The sequence below is a fragment of the Papio anubis genome, chromosome 7 (assembly GCF_008728515.1).
Source record: "Papio anubis isolate 15944 chromosome 7, Panubis1.0, whole genome shotgun sequence".
In the NCBI taxonomy this organism is placed as follows: domain Eukaryota; kingdom Metazoa; phylum Chordata; class Mammalia; order Primates; family Cercopithecidae; genus Papio; species Papio anubis.
In genome coordinates this window covers 111604223-111622226 of record NC_044982.1, presented here as the reverse complement: position 1 = coordinate 111622226, position 18004 = coordinate 111604223, and the positions used below count along the sequence as shown (strand labels likewise).

The 18004-nt window shown below is 40.0% G+C and overlaps 2 protein-coding genes across 8 annotated transcripts in view; one reads left to right on the top strand and one right to left on the bottom strand.

Moving 5' to 3' along the window:
- PEAK1 (pseudopodium enriched atypical kinase 1) overlaps positions 1 to 1571 on the bottom strand; it is a 305281-nt gene extending 303710 nt beyond the window's left edge. For 5 of the 6 annotated variants that reach the window (XM_031668446.1, XM_017960817.3, XM_031668447.1 and 2 more), the window contains exon 1: positions 825 to 996. The gene's annotated coding sequence lies outside the window, so the exon portion shown is untranslated. Of the gene's footprint in view, positions 1 to 824; positions 997 to 1490 lie in introns of those variants that run through there. The other variant, XM_031668449.1, reaches the window with a different exon arrangement.
- A 117-nt stretch (positions 1572 to 1688) lies between these two features.
- HMG20A (high mobility group 20A) overlaps positions 1689 to 18004 on the top strand; it is a 67496-nt gene continuing 51180 nt past the window's right edge. For both annotated transcript variants that reach the window (XM_003901254.4, XM_031668451.1), the window contains exon 1: positions 1689 to 1819. The gene's annotated coding sequence lies outside the window, so the exon portion shown is untranslated. The remainder of the gene's footprint in view (positions 1820 to 18004) is intronic.

The following is an 18004-nucleotide window of genomic DNA, read 5'->3' as shown; positions in this document are numbered from 1 at the left end:
TTTAAAAAACAACGAATTGCAAAAAGTAACATTTAACAGGCCAGAGGCAGGCGGAGTAGGAGGGTCGCTCCCGGTGCTCTCAGCAATCTTGAACGCAGCCAAAGGAGGAAAAAATGAAATCAAGCTCCCAGACGGATGGTGCATACGACGAGGGGGAAGGGGACAGACGCGGTTCAGACGGCAAGTCCCCATCGAGGGAGGAAAGAAAAGTTGCAAAAACGGATGAGTCAAAGGGCAGAGAAGAAAAAAACTGAGCAGCCGAACCACTCACAACCCCCAAACGACCCCGCCAGCCCACACGTTCGCAAGCTCCCCAGCCGCGGCGCGAAGGGAGCAGGCAGGGAGCCACCCGGCGCTGCCGGAGAGGCTGCACCGATGCTCCCGGGTGTGGGAGCGGACTGACCGTGTGGACCCGGCAGGAGCCAGAGAAGTCCTTTCTACCCCGGCCTCCCCGCGTCCAGCTCCTCCAGGCTTCACTTTCCCCCGCAGCCTCCCTGCCGCGCCGGGGGGCGTCCCTCGCGGCGGGTCCCAACTTTCCTTCCTCTGGGGGGCGCCGCGCTCCCGGGGCCGCCGCCGAGGGAGGGGGCAGGGGAGGCGGGGGGCGCGCGGCACCAGCGGGGCGCGGGGGTGGCCGGAGAGCGAGAGCCCGCGCCGGGCTGGACGCACTGGCCGCCAGAGCCCCGGCAGCGGCGCCACCCAGAACCCGCGCCGCCCCGCCCGGATTCCCCCGGGTCAGCGCCCTCAACCCGCGGCAACCGTGGTCCCACAGCCGGCGCGTGAGTAAAAGGCAACCGAGGGGACACAGACAGCCTGGCCGCTGTTACCTGAGGGGCGCACACGCCGCCGCGGCGACCACCATCGCCGTCCGTCCCGTCCCTTTCCTGGTGACCACGGCCGCCGCCGCCGAGCAACTGACACTAAGAACAACTAACTAACTACTCGCCGCGGCCGAGTCCACCGCGCGCTCCCGGCCGCTCGTCGCCCGCCCAGCCCACCAGCCTGCCCGCCTCCTCTCGGCCCCGCGCGCCGCCCCTCCGCGCGCGCCCTCGCCCGCTCGCCGCGCTCCTGGAGCCGTGAGCACGCGCGCGCGCGCGCACAAGCTCCAGTTGTCTCCCAGGTCTCCCTCAGCCCAGCGGGAGGAGTCGCCGCCAGGCCCCTCCTCTCTGCGTTCCAAGCTCCAGAGGACGAGACCTAAAGGGCGCCTGATTGGCTGTGGAGGGCGGGGCCAAGACAAGGGGCGGGGCTGCCGAGACCTTGGGCCCGCGAGAGCGAAAATTTGGGTTCGATTAAGCCGCATAGGAAAAGATCAGGGAAGTCTGGGCCCATCTGGACGTCGGAGCCCGCTAGGTCAGCCGTCATCGAATACAGAATATGTTTTCGAGGACGCTAATATATAGTCATGACCAATTTCAGTTCCTCTACTTTCTGCGGGCCGTCGCAATAAAAAAAAAACTACATCTCCCAGAAACCTCCACGAAAATAAGGCTCACCTTGCGTAACCACGTAGTCCTTCGCCGCATTGGGGCAAAATAATCCCTTCATTTTTCTGAAGGGACCGTGGAAAATATTTCATTTTTCTCCTCACCGGAGCAATTGTAAATGCTGTGCGGTAAGAGGAGTTACCTGTGGAAAGGTGGTTAAGAGATTAGGTAAAGAAAAGGAAAGGACACCAAAATAAAGTGCTGCGGAAGAATTTTTGTCCAGCTGTGAGACGACGAGTGCGTGAAGTGAAGGCGATTGAGAGGGGCTGAGGGAATTGTCCTCTGTGCAAGGGACTTTCTTTAGGCCCCAGGCCCATTCCTGCCCCTGTCGTCAGCAGGTCAGTAAGCAAGGCGAGCTTGGGGGTGGCCCCAGTCGAGCTGCCTTTCACCCCTTGAAGATCACCCTTCTTTTGGTGGTGGTGGTATTGGTTTGTCTTGGTTGGAGGCCGGCTGAATGGGGGCGCCTCAACTTCCGGTTGGGGGAGGGGAGGAAGGCCGTCCTGGGGGAGGGGGGACACCCTCACTTCCTGTTGGGGGGGTGGTGATGGTTTGGGGGTGTCCAACCCACTTCCAGTGCTGGTGAGGGCTTGAAAAGGTGGTGCTTGGTGCCAATCGCGGAGACCGTATCTTGCAGCTTGGGGGTTGTGTTCTATGTGAAAAGTTAGGTTATTCCAAGTTGTGCTGAACACCAACCTACAGTCAGAATTTATGAGTTTGTTTCCACGTGGAAGATGGAGCATTTCTTCCCCAGCAAAATTGTCTCAGTGTTTTCTTCAAAGAATTCGAAAGCCCTTGTTAAAAAATCTCTATTCACCTCTGCAAGACCACATAGCTTGTGTGACTGATGAATTGCCAACACCTGCACCCCTACTCAAGTCCAGCCTCGGATGGGTGAAGTGTGGTGCCCTCTGCCTTGACATGCAACAGGAAATCTAGCTTCTCTTTTAAGGAGATAACTTTTTATTTAGGGGACTGAATATTTTACATAAAATCCGGGGCGTTTTCTTCTTAGCAGAATGAAAATATCACACTAAAGTACTCAAATTTGATGTTACCTTAACTGATAAAATTGACGTCTTAAATTATTAGTCCTATTGATTTTGGCTACAGGTTTTGCCCTGTGCCTGAGAACAACTTCCTCAGCCTTAAAAATTCTTATGCGTAGCTTACACGTAACATTTGTGAAAGTTGCATTTTATTACATTTTCCTCCTTTGTAATTTAATTAATCACTGATTTTTAAATGGTGTCTGTTCTTTGTGGTATTAAAAGTATAGCACAAGGGTCATGAGACTCAGCTCCGATTCTAAACAGGAAAAAGCTGGCTCACAAAGGACAAAAGATCAATAAGAACTTTCTGGTTTTCAATATCTCATTTGTAATAAACTGTATGTGAGGTGGTAATAAACACTCAATAATTTTGATTCCTTGGCTTCTGTTGTCAGATAACACAATACTTAGAGGGGTGTGTCTGTGTGTTGAAGGAATCAATCTATTTGAAGCTTACTTTGTGAAATCTGAATAATGTTAGTAATTTTAGGATATGTTATCAGTGAACTTAGAACTGTATTGTCTTTCAAGAATTTTTGAAGTAATAAGGCCTGTGTACTTTTACTTTTGGGATTGTACTTAATCTAGCCTCAGACTCTGCAATTATTTTAATTCTATAGTAGTTTTTTTAAAAAGCTGTTTGGTCACGCCTGTAATCCCAGCACTTTGGGAGGCCAAGGCTGGCACATCACGAGGTCAGGAGTTGGAGACTAGGCTGGCCAGCATGGTGAAACCCCGTCTCTTCTAAAAATGCAAAAATTAGCTGGACATGGTGGCGCACACCTGTAGTCCCAGCTACTCAGGAGGCTGAGGCAGGAGAATTGCTTGAACCCGGGAGGTGTAGGTTGCAGTGAGCCGAGATCCCGCCACTGCACTCCAGCCTGGGCGACAGAGCGAGACTCCGTCTCAAAAATAAATAAATAAATAGCCGTTTGGTTTAGAGTTCATTAGAAAATATGTTTTAAACCAAATATTACAGTTAAAAAAAAAAAAAAACATGTTTTAACCTTCTGTTGTCACTTTTAAAAAAAAAAAGTCTAAGACCTTAAAATCAAGTATGATTTATATTTTGAAAGACCACACAATTGCAGTAGTTGACTGAAAAGACAAAATATTGGCTTCGTGGTTATTAATAGGTTAGGAACATGTAGACTGCCCCAAGTATTAATTGATTAAAGAAAAACTGTTCACTATCTTCTGTATTAATGTAATATAGAAGAAAATATAGTCACCCTGACAAATGAAACTATAGTGTTAGGAAATACTGAAGTATGGAAAGATTGTAGAACTAAATGAAAAAAATAGAGAATATCATGTTAAAATACTGATTGAGGTAGAGTAATATTGCCTTTTGGAAACTGTCTTTATTAAATTGGTCTTTATGATACTCCATGGAAGAAATACAGTATAATAGAAATAAGAAAAATTGCTGCAGCTGAAAGACTTGAGCAGCTTGAAGAACTGTCTGTTTAGAAGAAAGCAATATATAAAGTACATATCTGAAAGAAGGTATTTTGTGATAAGTGGCAGTTATTCATTGGTTCCATCAAAGAAGAAATATTAGAAAAGCCTGTGAAAAATAGAGAGGGAAAGTCCATAGAACCTGTTTTTATTCTTTTTAAAAATGTTTCTTTGGAGAGGCTTGCTGTCCTCCAAAGTTTTGGGTTTTTTTCTTTTTTTTTCTTTTTTCATTAATGCCCTTTGTGCAGTTTTCTTTGCATGTTTAATGGAAATATAATATCAAAATTTAAAGAATTAAGATTAAGATTTTTGTACATGTACTGTTACTTCAAGTTAATGAATTTGAGGTTTCATTCCATTACTTGCCAGCTATATAATAAAGAAATTGTCAATTTTTTTTCAAATACTTGGATTAGATAACCATTTTGTTTCTCAAAGACTCATTGGATACACCGCTCACAGCAGTTTGAAATATTAAAACCGTAGGTCACAATTCTGGCTTCCATCTGACTGAAATTCGATTATCCACAGAGATGTTATACATAATACAGAAGTGTCTTTTCATTCTTTCATCTACTTTTCTTTGTAAAATCAGGCTAATGTTTTGCAACTATTGCTTTCTTTGTTTGTCGTTTTGATGGTGGTTTATTTTTGTTGTTGTTTTTTTTTGCCATAGGGTTGAGGATTAAAGGAAGTATCTTAAGAACTTGAATGGGTTTTCAACTTACTGCTTTGCTGTCTTTATTTCATAGTCTTCACGGGTATTCAAATGAGAATACCCCTTACATAACTTTTCATTATTTCGGCAAAAGTTTAGAGTGTCTACTATGTGCCAGTCACTGTTCTCAGGTCTATGAATACAGTAAATACGGCCAAATATTCGTATTCTCTTGTAGTTTACTCTCTAATTTACAAATTAAAACTGGAATTTTGCTCACTTGGTATTCCTAAATGAGCAAATGATCGGTGTTCAAACTGGATAAAGAAGCAGCCCTAAACCTGATCTCTCCTGGTCTTAATCTCTAAGCCATTCTAAACCCAGATTTGAATGTTTCATGCTAATTTTTCTCCAGACCATAGAAGCCCCTGTGTTAAATATTCAGCCCCTTTCATTGAAATATGTATCATTTTCCTACCATTCTAGCTTCGTTTGTATTGTGAAAACAAATAAGAGTAAACAACGGGGAAAATATGGGATCAGATAGGCCCAAATTCAGCAGTGGTTTCTACATTCTACTAGCTGAGCTTACTAGCTTGGTAACCATGAGCAATTTATTTGACCTCCCTAAGCCTCAGTTTTCCTAAATCCAAATGGGGTTGTTTGGTGGAATCAGAATGTTATATGTAAATCTCCTGGTCCAATGCCTGGTGCTAGAAGCTTCATTAATGCAATTATCTTACCCCCAATCTTGCTTCTGCTTTTCTGACTATTGTGATTTGCCCACATGTCTGTTTTAAGCTGTACATTTTCCCCACAGTATGGGATGCAGTGGTAGACTGATTGAGCTTCAGCCTTGTCCCCCTATCAGCATGCTCACATAGTTGTCAAGATTTAATTTTTTTTCCTTGTAGGAAGGATAAATCACTAATTTCCATGATTAGAAGATATACAAAATAGAAAAGTTTCAAGGAAAGATTAAGGAATCTTAATCTTGGCACAAATCACTAAGGTAATTTGAATTGTTACAGGCAGACTTTCAACTCATTCTCCTAAACTTATTTAAATACTAAGACCAACAATGAAGACCTTTCACACTGTGATCATACTTCTCATTACTCATCTACACATCCAAATGGGACAGCCTCTGGGAGGAAAAAAGATTCTGTACTGCACCCAGCTTTAATATTTTTGCTCATGCTATTTTCTGCCTGAAACACTCTTTTTTCCTTGGAATCCCCGTCTATCAACATGCCACTTTCTTTCAGGTTGTTTATTGAAGAAATATTTTCTGATATCCATTCTCTTCTACACTCTCCCAAACTGTACATATTCTGTCCATTAACTCTCCAGAGCATTACACCTTTCTTACAGCATTTACTGTCCGGTGCTCCTCTTGTTTGTTTTTATTGCGTTATTGTGGTAGGTAGAGTTTATGCCTTCCCTAAAAGGCTGCAGACTAGATCTTATTCCACTCTATGCTGTCATACCTGGCACAAGACCATTCACATCATAGGTATTCAGTAAATATTTGTGGAGGTGAGCTGGTTCTTGGAGTATGATGAAACTGATCAATAACTTTTGTCCACAATTACGCCCAGCATCAGCACAATGGCTACCATACATTAAACACTCAAATATCTATAAAATGAAAGAGTAAATAGTCATCATTCTCTCATTTGGGAGCTTCTTAGGGTGTCAGATAAGCATATATTAAGAACCTACTATATAACTGGAGCCATAAGAACTGATCTCTGCTCCCCAATTTAATTGGAAAAAAGTAAATCGTTACTAGTATCTGCAGACTTTGAAGATGGTAGGTGTTTGAGTAGGGATGGCATGGAGAGCTCAGTATAGAGTTGTTTGCATTGTGAGAGATAGCCTCTGTTACCTGAACTCAGAAACCAAATAGATTTTGATATCAAGTATTTAGACACGTAACTTATATTTCCACTCCTAGGTATATGTCCAAGAGAACTGAAAACATGTTTGCGCAAAAACTTGCATACAAATATTTGTAGCAGCCTTATTTGTAAAAGGCAAACTCAAATGTCCATTAATTATTGAATGACTACACAAAATGTGAACTAGCCATACAATGGAATATTATTCAGCAACAAAGGGAAACAAAGTAGCAATACCTGCTGTAACATGGATAAATCTTGGAAATATTAAAGTGAAAGAAGTCACATACAAAAGGCAACATATAGTGTGATTCCATTTATTTAGATGTCTAGATTAGGCAAAACTAATAGAGACAGAAAGCACATTAGTGGATGGGAATGGGAGTGACTGCTAGTATGGAGTTTCCTTTGAAAGTGATGAAAATGTGCCAGAATTAGATAGTGGTGGTGGTTGCATAACTTTATATACTAAAATATCTTGTGTACTAATGTACAGTTGACACCTGAACAACGAGGGGGCTAGGGGTGCTAACCCCTGTGTTGTCAAAAATCCGTGTATAACTTTTGACTCCCCAAAAAATTAACTACATAAATAGCCTACTGTTGACTGGAAGCCTTACCAATAGCATAAACAGTTGATTAACATATGTTTTGTATGTTACATGTACTGTGTACTGTATTCTTACAAAGTAAGCTAGAGAAAAGAAGGTGTTACTAAAAAAATCATAAGGAAGAAAAAATATGTTTACTATTTATTATTCATTAAGTGGAAGTGGATTATCATAAAGGTATTCATCCTTGTCATCTTCACATTGAGTAGGCTGAGAAGGAGGAAGAGGAAGGATTGGTCTTACAGTCTCAGGTCGTGGAGGCAGAAGAAAATCAGCATATAAGTGGACTCATGCAATTCATCCCATGTTGTTCAAGGGTCAACTGTACAAAAAAAAATCCTGAAGTGTACACTAAAGGGGTCAGTTTTATGGTATGTGAATTATATCTAAAAGAGAGATACTTAGACTTGAAGAATAGGGGATTTTGAATGGGGCCAGAAGAAAGAAGCAAGAGGTATGAAAGCAAGGAAATGATCATTCTTTCTCAGATCCTAGAGAGAAATGTAAGCAGCTAGGTACAGGGCTGAAGGTATGTTAAAGATCAGGTGAGGATGGATTTGAGGATAGCTTCTGGCTTTTTGTCTTAATGTAGCAGGGATTGTGGTAAATGCTTAGACTACAGAGGTATTAACAAAGGAGAAAGACATCTTATGACCTTGAAGGAAGCTTCAGATTTCTTCTTGACTAGGTCAAGGATGTGGTATATAGTCTTTTTGGTTTCTGTGTTACAGTCAGCTGAGTTTAAAGAGTGGAAGTATTCTAAGGTAAGGAGTCTAGTAGCAATCAAAACAAAGTTACTAGGGAAGATGGGAGAGCAGGGACTAGACAAAGATGTTAGAATTTGATTCTAAAGCTCTCCCCAGGTAATGAAAATAGATAAATCTTAATGAGGAGGAACCAAGAGCAGTGATTTGGAGAAGTCAGTACAAATAAAGGTATTCATTTGGAGAAATATTTGAATGCCTTTTATGTGCCAGGCACTATTAAATAAAACTATAGCTATTTTCGTTATTTGACTTTTTTTCTGAAAATAAAATCTTATGAGTGTGATTAATGGTTCTACAAGCATGGGTAGTTCTAGATATGATACCTACGTTTCCCTAAAAGATTGTACTGATTTTTGATGATACCAGCAATGTATAAGGATGTTGTTTTCTCCACGATTTTGCCAGCAAAGTTTTCTGGCTAATTGAACAGACATAAAATTATTCTTCTCTTTGCTTATAATCTGATAAGTGTTTCCATACCATGGAACCTGGATCTGTTGGAACATGAAGGAATTCAAGCCCCTTATAAGTGTTACCCCATATGGCTTCTTTAAAGGATATGGATTTTTAAGGATCCTAGAAATCAAAATTCTGTGATTTTATTCAGCTCAAAAAAATACTTTTATTCAGTACTGCTGTCCTTATTTTCTGAATAATAGTCAGATTCAGACCACACTGAGCCATAATTCCAATTCCCATTTGACTAACATTTATTTAGTATTGTGCTGGGCACTACATATTATCTTAATTCAAATAGTTTGGCGTTTTTCCATGTGAGAAAAATTAAGTTTAGAGAGATTGGGTTACTTGCCCAAAATCACTTAACCAGTAAGTGGTAGAGACAGGATTTGAATGCAGATCCTCTAAGGCCAATGTTTATTCTCATACTCCATGATCCTTCAGTATCACCACTAAAATTTACTGGAGGATAATGAAAGTTGGAAAATAAATCTGAACTGGAACTTGGGACAATCAAGCACTGACTTACCTCTGTACATAATGAAGCATTTAGCAGAGATGTTGTTTGTTGTTTTGTTTTGTTTTGTTTTTACTGGGGAGGCTATAGTACATAAACAGAGCGAAAGATCTTGGTATAGTTAAACCCACATTTTCAAGGCCTTCTGTATTCTGCCTGATGATCAGGTACCTACTACCCCAAAATCTGTGATGGTAACAAAGAAGGAGGAAGGCAGTGGTAGAAAAGCAACTGCCTTTGGGTATACACAGTAAGATTTATGTGATTGTAGAAAGAGCAGGCAAATGATGTGGCCTTCAGAGAATCCCACAAAGTAACCTTTTAAAATAGTAACTTAAAGTCTGACATAAGATTCATAACAGGTTATTCATCACAAGATAAGATATTCAAAGCATAGCATGTAAGATACTCAAAGCATATCAGCAAAAAAGGAGAGATTCCTTCATTTTTATTCGGGTATGGTATACTCACAAAGCAAATTTAATATCAGGAATATAAAACAAGAGATACCATGTTCCAGTTCTGGCTTTAGTCGGATATTATAAAATTTAATCCCAATTTACAGATAAGGCAATTCAGGGCTCAAGATTACACACCAAATAAGTGGACACCAATAAGTAGGCTGGGCGTGGTGGCTTCTGTAATCCCAACACTTTGGGAAGCCAAGGCAGAAGGATCGCCTTAGCCCAGGAGTTTGAGACCAGCTTGGGCAACGTAGTGAGATGCCGTCTCAACAAAAAATAAAAAATAACCAGACATGGTGGTGTATACACATGTAGTCACAGCTACTCAGGAGGCTGAGGCCAGAGGGTTGCTTAAGCCCGGGAGTTGAAGGCTGTGAGCTGTTATTGAGCCACTGCACACCAACCTGGGCTGCAGAGCAAGACTCTGTCTCAAAAAAAAAAAAAAAAAAAGGATGCGGGGGGCGCTGTAGAACGTAGGTCTTTAATCTATGTGGTTGTTTTGCAGTTTATAGGTATAATTTTTAAATAATATGTTAGCCAGGCACAGTGGCTTGTATCTATAATCTCAACATTTTGGGAGGCTGAGACAGGAGGATTGCTTGAGGCCAGGAGTTTGAGAGTAACGCAGGCAACATAGCAAGACCCCATCTCTATTAAACAAAATAATAATAATTTAATATGGTTTTTTTTTTTTTTTTTTTTTTTTTGAGACGGAGTCTTGCTCTGTCTCCCAGGCTGGAGTGCAGTGGCGCTAGTGAGCTCACATGATTCTCCTGCCTCAGCCTCCCAAGTAGCTAGGATTATAAGCACCTGCCTGCTTCAAAAGAAATGATATCCAGCACTCCATTTTTTCTTTTTCAGCCTCAAAATTCCTATCTCCTTTTTTTTCCTCTTGTCCACATGTCCTTCATTCTTATACTTCATAGCTTTAATTCCTATTCTCTTGACACAAACCTTCATTTTGGTTGCTGGTGGCATCGTAATTACCATAACTTTTTGGCTTAATAACAGTAGCAGTTATATCAACAAATAATAACATGTTCATACTCTTGAGCCAATAATTCCACATACAGAACTTTATTCTAAGAAAGTATTTTAAAGAAGAAAAATAGTTAAAGGTACAAAATGTTAATAGCACTGATATCTATACTATACTGTCTAAAGACTTGAAATCTTCTAAACATTCAACAATATAATAATGCTTAAGCAAATTATTGCCTGTCTACTCAGTGGGCTATAAGACATTCATTTTTCACAATAGCATCTTTAAGAATACATTGAAAGATGTTGTAAGAATGTTTTTGCAAAAATGAAAAGGAGAAACAAATCAGAAGGAAACAAAGTAGAAAAACTAATGTGATTGGTGTCTATTTCTAAAGCATTTATATTTTCTGTATAATAATAATTTATATTTATTGACAACTTACTGGTGTCAGGAACAATACTCAAGCAACATTATAGAAGTAACATTGTGTAGTTATTGAAAACTACTGTTCTAGAGTCAAATCTTAGCTTCATCACTTACTAATATGTGATCTTGAAAAGGAAATGGAAGATAACTATGTCTACAACAAATTATTAAATCTGTATAAAGTATTTGGCACATAGAAAACCTGCAATAAGAATGTTTTTGTTATCAGACATTTTATAAATATGTCTCATTTAATCTTCGCATCCTCACAATAACCTCATTAGATAGTGTTATGTTCATTTTACATGAAAGAAAATTGAAACTTCAAATGTTTAAATACTCTAGGTTAAATAACTTGCCAAATCACTTAACTAATAAGCAGTAGAGTTTTGATTCAGAGCCCAAGCTGTGATTTCCACTTATGACTCTGAGAGATGAGGTTACTGCAGACTAATGCTTTTGCTAAGAATAGGAAAGATGAGATTTAAAAAGAAAAGTGAGGTCATCAAAGACCTGCTGAGGCATCCAGGACTTAAGAAACCACAATTGTAGAACCAAAGGAGCTTCAGAGAAGTGGGCTGATGTTCCATGCTTCTCTTTTTTCCTAGGAATTTGCTAATTCTTAGAGCATGACAAGATGCTATGAAACTTAGCAGAGGGTTTCTTCTAAAAGCAGAGAAGCTGTTAGTTTTATGGGGCTGAGCAGACAGAACTTGGATTTTAGAGATCCCCAGGTAGCTAGTACTTAGAGAAGGATGGTACCAAGAAACTATTTTTTAAAACTTGTTTTCCCCTCACAATGTTTGCTACGCAGAGTCTATAACTGTAAGAAAGTTAATTTGTATTGCTTTAAGCCAATAGCTTTAAATAACTTGTTACAGCAACAATATGAAACTATTACAGAGACATGAGGAAATGATGAAGAAGTCTAACATATGTATGACTGAAGGAGAGAAAGTTAGAAGCAGTAATATATATATACATATATACATGTATATACACATATATACATGTATATACACATACATGTATGTATTTTATATATATATATATTTTGAGACAGTGTCTCACTCTGTCTCCCAGGCTGGAGTGCAATGGCGCCATCTCGGCTCACTGCAAGCTCCGCCTCCTGGGTTCACACCATTCTCCTGCCTCAGCCTCTGGAGTAGCTGGGACCACAGGCACCCGCCACCACACCAGCTAATTTTTTTTTGTATTTTTAGTAGAGATGGGGTTTCACCATGTTAACCAGGATGGTCTCGATCTCCTGACCTCGTGATCTGCCCACCTTGGCCTCCCAAATTGCTGGGATCATAGGCATGAGCCACCACGCCCGGCCTAGAAGGAGTAATATTTTAAGAGACAGTGATTGAGAATTTTCCAAAATCGATGCAAATATCAAGACATGGATTTGAAAAGTGCAAGAAACGCCAAGCAAAATAAATACAAGGAGTACCACACTTTCATTCTTCATAGTAAAAATAAAACTGCTGAAAGTAACCAGAGGAAAAAAGACACATCATCTTCAAAGGAACAATTAGCCTGACATCTGACTTGTCAACAGAAGTAATGGGGGCCAGAAAACAATACAATGTAACTTTATTTATTTATTTATTTATTTTTGCTTTTACCTACTTGGTTTGTTTGTTTGTTTATTTATTTATTTTGAGATGGAGTCTCCCTCTGTCACCCAGGCTGGAGTGCAGTGGCATGATCTCATCTCACTGCAGCCTTTGCCCCTTGTGTTCAAGTGATTCTCCTGCCTCAGCCTTCCAAGTAGCTGGGATTACAGGTGCATGCTACCACACCCAGCTAATTTTTGTATTTTTAGTAGAGACGAGGTTTCACCATGTTGGCCAGGCTGGTCTCGAACTCCTGACCTCAGGTGATTTGCCTGCCTTGGCCTCCCAAAGTGCTAGGATTACAGATGTGAGCTACCACGCCCGGCTGCCTTTTTTTTTTTTTTAATTGACAAAAATTATATGTATTATGTACAGCATGGTGTTTCGAAATATGTATACATTGTGGAATAGCTAAATTGAGCTAATTAACATATGTATTACCTCACACAATTTATGTAAGAACACTGAACATCTACTCTCTTAGCAGTTTTCAAGAATATAACACATTGTTATTAACTATAGTCAATATATTGTACAATAGCTATCTCAAACTTATACCTCCTGTCAAACTGAAATTTTGTATCCTTTGACCAACATCTTCCCAGCCCCACCCCACACGTGGTAACTACCATTCTACACTCTACTTCTATGAGTTCAGGTTTTCTAGGTTCCACGTATGAGATCATGTGGTATTTGTCAGTACCAGGCTAATTTCACTTAACAGATAATGCCCTCCAGGTTCATTCATTTTGTTGCAAATGACAGGATTTCCTTCCTCTTTAAAGCTGAATAGTATTCCATTGTGTATATATACCACATTTTCTGTGTTCATCTGTTGATGGAAACTGAGGCTGATTCCGTATCTTCGCTATTGTGAATAATGTGGCAATAACCCTGAGAGTGCAGATATCTTTTCAACATAGTAATTTCATTTCCCTTGGATATATTCTCAGAGAACGCAACCTTTAAGTTCCTTAAAGAAAATAACTGCCAATCTAGAAATCATGATGGCAATTAGAACACATTTGCAACAGAATAATGAAAATACATATGAAAATGTGTGAATCAGTTAAAGCTATACTCAATGAAAAATGTGTAGCCTTAAATGCATATATTAGAATAGAAAAAAGGAAAAATCAGTTATCTAAATACCCATCAAGGTAGGAAAAGAACAGCAAATTAAACCCAAAGTAAGTAGAAGAAAGGAAATAATAGAAAAATAGAAATCAATGAAATAGAAAACAAATTGTCGGCCAGGCACAGTGGCTCATGCCTGTAATCTCAGCACTTTGGGAGGCTGAGGTGGGTGGATCACCTGAGGTCAGGAGTTTGAGACCAGCTTGGCCAACATGGCAAAACCCCATCTCTACTAAAAATACAAAAATTAGCTGTGCATAGTGGCGGGCGCCTGCAATCCCAGCTACTCGGGAGGCTGAGGCAGGAGAATCACTTGAACCGGGGAGGCAGAGGTTGCAGTAAGCCGAGATCGTGCCATTGCACTCCAACCTGGGTGACAAGAGCGAAACTCCGTCTCAAAAAATAAAAGAAGACAACAAATTGGCAGTAGGGAATAACAAGACCAAAAGTTAGTTCCTTAAAAAGATTGGTAAAATGCGTAGACCTCTAGCAATATTGATAAAGAAAAGAAAAAAAAAAAGCATAAATTACCAATATCAGGAATGAAAAGGGAACATTTCTTTACAGATTCTACAGATGTCAAAAAGGTAGGAAGATAATCATGAACAATCTTACATAGACAGATTTGAAATTTTAGATGAAATGGACAAATGGTTAAATGCTTTATTTAAATTGGCATAAAAAATTGATGTGAAGAAATACAGTATCTGAAAACTGTTTTTATCTGTTAAGTAAATTGAATTCAGTATTTAAAATTTTGGCTGGGCATGGTGGCTCATGCCTGTAACATCAGCACTTCAGGAGGCCAAGGCTAAAGAATCATTTAAGGCCAGGAGTTCAAGACCCTGTCTCTACAAGAAAATTTTTAAAATTAGCCAGGCGTGGTGATGTGCACCTATAGTCCTAGCTACTCGGGAGGTAGGAAGATCGGTTGAGCCTAGGAGTTCGAGGTTGCAGTAGGCTGTGATTGTGCCACTGCACTCCAGCCTGGGTGATAGAGACCCTGTCTTTAAAAAAAAAAAAAAAATCTACAAAGAAAACCGGGTCTACCTGACTTCACTGATGAATTCTTACAAATATTTAAGGAAGAAATAACCCCAGTGTTACTCAAACTCTTCAATAGAATACAAGTTGTTTTACGAGATCATCTAAGCCTTAATGCCAAGACCTGGCAGCTATATTTTGAGAGAAGATATTTACAGAGCAGTATCTTTCATGAACCTAAATGTGTTACTTGGGAATATAGGAACTCTCAAAGAATCTATAGACAAACTATTACAATTAATAAGCAAACTTATATGAGCAACCAACAGTTAGAAAGTGAAATTTTTAAAATACCATTTACAATAGAATCAAACAAATCAAATTTAAGTCTTATAAGATCTTTACATAGGAAACTGTAAAACAGAGAGAAGCAAGATGTAATAGGTAGTCATAGATTGGAAGACTTGGTATTGTAAAGATATCATTTCTCTCCAAATTGATCTATAGATTAAATGGAATCCTAATAAAATCTCGGGATTTGTGTACATGATGGAAGGAGGGACTAACAAGTTGATTCTAAAATTCACATAGACATGAAAAGGACTAAATAGTCAAGACAATCTTGAAGAACAAAGTTGTAAGACTTTATCAGATAACAGGATTTATTATAAAGCTACAGTAATTACAGTGTGGTAATGGTGCAAGGATAGACAGATCTGTGGAACATAATTGAGAGCCCAGAAGCAATCCCATATGTATATAATTAATTAATGACAACAGTAGCATCCACCACAGTAGGTGAGGGATGGATTTTTCATTGAATGGTGCCTGGTTGTGTGTGGAAGGGGCAGGGAATGAATCCTTGACCCCTTACCTCACAACATATACAAAAATCACTTCTAATAAGTTTCTAGTTGGATTATAGAGCTAAATGTGAAAGAAAAATTTAAGGAGAAACTGGAAAACACCTTTATGATCTTGGAGTAGGTAATGATCTGAAAAGGAAGGAGAAGGTTGAATAAATTGGAGTTTATGAAATTAAAAACTTCTCTTCATTAAAAGACATTATTATGAGAATGAAAAGACTAGTAGACTAGTTGCAGAGTGAGAATACATATTTGTAATACATGTATTCAACAAGGGACTTGTAGAGCTCTTACAGATCAATAGGAAAAAACAAATAATCAAATTTCAAAAAGGACAAAATACTTCAATAGGCACTCCACAAAAGAAACTATCCAAAGGCCAATATGCATCCACCTATTTTATTTACATCAAATGAGTGCAAATTAAAGCCACAATGAGATACTTGAGACCTCTCAGTATCTTGAGACCCCTCCCTACATCCCCACTGAAATGGCTAAAACTAAAAAGATTTAGAATATCAAGTATTGATGATGTGAAGACACTGAAACTCGTATGTTTCTCGTAGGTGTGTATATTTTTACAGCCGTTTTGGAAATCAGTTTGGCTGTGTATTCCAAAAGGTGATCATACACCCTCTGACCTTCTGACCCAGCTGTTCCTAGGTATACACCCAACAGAAATTTATATATATATGTTCACCAAAAGACACAAATGGACAAGAATGTTCATAGTAGCATCATTCTTTTTTTTTTTTTTTTTTGAGATGGAGTCTCGCTCTGTCGCCCAGGCTGGAGTGCAGTGGCCGGATCTCCGCTCACTGCAAGCTCCGCCTCCCGGGTTTACGCCTTCTCCTGCCTCAGCCTTCCAAGTAGCTGGGACTACAGGCGCCCGCCACCTCGCCCAGCTATTTTTTTGTATTTTTAGTAGAGACGGGGTTTCACCGTGTTAGCCAGGATGGTCTCAATCTCCTGACCTCGTAATCCGCCCGTCTCGGCCTCCCAAAGTGCTGGGATTACAGGCTTGAGCCACCGCGCCCGGCCGTAGCATCATTCTTAATAGCCCAAATGTCCATCGAAATAGAATGGGTAAGCAAATGTTTCTTGTATCTACATGGATGATCATATATCGAGCATAATATCGAGTAAAAGAAGCCAGATAAGTGCATGTAAGTACAAATAATTACATAGTATATGAATAAAGTTCAAAAACAAGCAGAACAAATCTTAGAAGTCACAGTAATTACTTTTACTGGGATAGCGAATGGGAAGGGGCATAAGGTGGGAGACTTCTGCTTGTTGTAATCTGTTTATTCTGGTAGGGCTACAGGTGATACAGTCTATGAAAAGTTGTCAAGCTGTACACTTACAATTTGCATAATTTTTGTTTTATACTCTATTTATTTTGGAGGCAGTCTTCTCTGTCACCCAGGCTGGAGTGCTGTGGCACGATCTTGGCTCACTGCAGCCTCCGCCTACTGGGCTCAAGCAGTTCTTCTGCCTCAGCCTCCCAAGCAATCCCATATGTATATAATTAATTAATGACAACAGTGGCATCCACCACAGTAGGTGAGGGATGGATTTTTCATTGAATGGTGCCTGGTTGTGTGTGAATGTGCCTGGGACTACAGACACGTGCCACCATGCCTGGCTAAATTCTTTTCTTGTATTTTTTTAAGTAGAGATGGGGTTTCACCATGTTGGCCAGGCTGCTCTCAAACTCCTGACCTCAAGTGATCTGCCCACCTCAGCCTCCCAAAGTGCCAGGATTACAGGTGTGAGCCACTGCACCCAGCCATTTGTTTTGTACTTTAAGTTTACTTAAGCCCTTCACTCCCTCAACGACTTGAAGGACTGTATTATTTTTCTCTACATTCCCTATATGCAAACCATGTAGATGGTATGCTTCTACCCCCGCCACTCCATCAAAAGGGCTCTACTAGGTCACTAATAACTTCCATGTTGTCAAAAAACTTGGACATTTTTTGCATTCTCATTTAATCCCAGTAACATATAGGTACATCTTTTTTTTTTTTTTTTTTTTTTTTCCTTGAAATAGTCTGACACCATGCACTCCTGGCTCTCTGCCTACCTGTGTTCATGTCCTCTTTGCAATCTCCTCCTCTACTCATCTTCTAACTGTTGAGTTCCTCAGGACACAATTCTAACTCCTTTTAACCTGTTATCTCTCCCTAGATTATACCTTACATTCATGCTTTAAAATACCATCGACTATACTTGCTGGAAACTCTACTATACTTGCTGGAAACTCCTAAACTCCTATCTCCATCTCAGACTTTTCTTCTGTGTACAGAGTACAACTTGATATTTTATCTCAAAGCCATCTTAAAATGAACATGCCTAATCTTAATACTTTTTCTACTTCTACATTTCGAGTATTCGTTATCTCCATAAATGACGACTCAATCTACTGATTTCTTCGTTAAAAATCTTGGGCTCATTCTTGAGACCTCTTTCTACTCCCCTTATCCCTTCAACACACACCCCTATCCAGACCACTGCACGATTCTATTGATTCTACCTCCTAAATATATCTCAGATTCACCCTCTTTGCTACATCTTCCCTGTTGTTATCCTTTTCTAAGCCACCGTCAT